The 2677-nt window shown below is 41.7% G+C and overlaps 1 pseudogene across 1 annotated transcript; it reads right to left on the bottom strand.

Moving 5' to 3' along the window:
- Positions 1 to 2036: 2036 nt before the first annotated feature.
- On the bottom strand, positions 2037 to 2369 carry LOC145540773 (vacuolar ATPase assembly integral membrane protein VMA21 pseudogene; annotated as a pseudogene). Its single transcript, XR_014078548.1, has one exon. The product of XR_014078548.1 is annotated as a vacuolar ATPase assembly integral membrane protein VMA21 pseudogene (transcript).
- Between the last annotated feature and the right edge of the window lie 308 nt (positions 2370 to 2677).

Here is a 2677-nt window from a genome sequence, read left to right as displayed (position 1 = left end):
GGAGCAAGAGATAAAATTTCTAATATCTGCTGGATCATTGCAAAAACAAGAGAGTTCCAGAAAAACAACTATTTCCACTTTACTGACCATGCCAAATCCTTTGACTGTGTGGATCACAATAAACTGTGGAAAATTCTGAAAGAGATGGGAATACCAGACCACCTGACCTGCCTCTTGAGAAACCTGTATGCAGGTCAGGAAGCAACAGTTAGAATTGGACACGGAACAACAGACTGGTTCCAAATAGGAAAAGGAGTATGTCAAGGCTGTATATTGTCACCCTGCTAATTTTACTTATATGCAGAGTACATCAGGTGAAATACAGGGCTGGATGAAGCATAAGCTGGAATCAAGATTACCGGGAGAAATATCAAAAACCTCAGCTATGCAGATAACACCACTCTTATGGCAGAAAGTGAAGAAGCACTAAAGGGCCTCTTGATGAAAGTGAGAACGGAGAGTGAAAACCTTGGCTTAAAGCTTAACATTCAGAGATTAAGACCATGGCATCCGGTCCCCTCACTTCATGGCAAATGGATCGGGAAACAGTGGAAACAGTGGCTGACTTTATTTTACTGGGCTCCAAAATCACTGCAGATGGTGATTGCAGGCATGAAATTAAAAGAGGCTTACTCCTTGGAAGGAAAGTTATGACCAACCTAGACAGCATATTAAAAAGCAGAGACATCACTTTGTCAACAAAGGTCCGTCTAGTCAAGGCTATGGTTTTTCCAGTAGTCATGTATGGATATGAAAGTTGGACTATAAAGAAAGCTGAGCGCAGAAGAATTGATGCTTTTGAACTGTGGTGTTGGAGAAGACTCTTGAGAGTCCCTTGGCCTGCAAGGAGATCCAACCAGTCCACCCTAAAGGAGAACAGTCCTGGGTGTTCATTGGGAGGACTGATGTTGAAGCTGAAACTCCAATACTTTGGCCACCTGATGTGAGGACCTGACTCATTTGAAAAGACCCTGATGCTGAGAAAGATTGAGGGCGGGAGGAGAAGGGGATGACAGAGGATTAGATGGCTGGATGGCATCACCAACTCAATAGACATGGGTTTGGATGGACTCCAGGAGTGCTGATGGATAGGGAGGCCTGGCGTGCTCTGGTTCATGGGGTCACAAAGAGTTGGACACGACTGAGTGACTGAACTGAACTGAACTGATGGTCATACATATACACATATATTATAAACATAATATTTATATATACATACCTACATAATTATATATGCTGCTACTGCTGCTGCTAAGTCGCGTCAGTCGTGTCCGACTCTGTGCGACCCCATAGACGGCAGCCCACCAGGCTCCCCCATCCCTGGGATTCTCCAGGCAAGAGTACTGGAGTGGGTTGCCATTTCCTTCTCCAGGGCATGAAAGTGAAAAGTGAAAGTGGAGTCGTTCAGTCGTGTCCAACTCAGTGACCCCATGGACTGCAGCCCGCCAGGCTCCTCCGTCCATGGGATTTTCCAGGCAAGAGTACTGGAGTGGGGTGCCATTGCCTTCTACTACTTTCTACAAAATTTCTCAGTGACACTCAGATTAATTCCAGTGTCCACAATTTAAGCAATTTTCAATTGACATTTACAACCCAAAATCTAATGACTTGGTATTTTCATGACAGTCAGGCAAAGTGTTCCAGCGAAAAATAAAATTTAGGTTTGCTCCACTATGTACATCTGAATACAACCAGAGAGTAAAACTCAAAGCCAACTAAAAGACAAAACACTATAAAACATTTTTTTTGTTGTAAGATAATCAAATTCTTCCCAGAATAATGTATAATTAATTTCACATACTTATTTGTAACCAATTTAGCTTTTCCAAATTCTCGTTTGGAAATGAGAGACTCAGACAATTAAAACTGATGATACAAGGCATTGTTTTAGAAGGATCAAAATTTACACTGGTCAAATGTGACTCCTCAAGATTGATTTTAACAAGTTCTTTCAACTTTATTGACATCATCAATATCCCAGATGGATTTACCATTTAAAAAAATCAATTTAACACTACCAAAAGGTAATGTTCACTTTAATCCTGTTTGCCTTCACGCCACTGCCGTGAGCCTTCATTCCAGGCCACATAAACAAAGAGGGCCAGCACCACGTGGACGGTGACCACCGCAACAATAGCAGCATAAAAATAGCTGTCCCTATTGGACATCCCAAAGGCGCCTTCAAAAATGTATGATTTAGTTGTGAAATATAACCCAATAGGTACAGTGATCATTAAAGCTGTGAAGAACAGGAGCGTCTTCAGAGTGGATGCTAATGAACTTTCATTTCTGAAGTCGGACGGCTGTAGCACGTTCAGCGCCGCTTTATCAAGGTGCTCCATGGCGTCGCCATGCCTGCAGCTCAGACGCTCAGAGGCCCAGACGCCGGCTGGGCTCCGCAGTAGCGCTCGGTCGGCTAAGCGGGCGACCGGTCCAGGCGGGCCACGGACATATATATATATAATTATATATATATGTATATTATTTCTATCCTGTTGTCATATTATGTTATATATATATATATATATATATATATATACACACATACACACACACAAACTTTAAGTATATTACTTATACATTACAAATTAATATGTACACTTTATACAAAATGTTCATCTTTTTCTTTTCTTACTATCTTAGCCTCTTTCTTCTGACTGTTGGTAAAACTACTCAA

Source organism: Giraffa tippelskirchi, chromosome 3 (assembly GCF_054371585.1).
Source record: "Giraffa tippelskirchi isolate mGirTip1 chromosome 3, T2T-mGirTip1v1.2.pri, whole genome shotgun sequence".
Lineage (NCBI taxonomy): Eukaryota > Metazoa > Chordata > Mammalia > Artiodactyla > Giraffidae > Giraffa > Giraffa tippelskirchi.
Note: the sequence above shows the minus strand (reverse complement) of the source record. Positions and strands in the feature narration are given on the sequence as shown.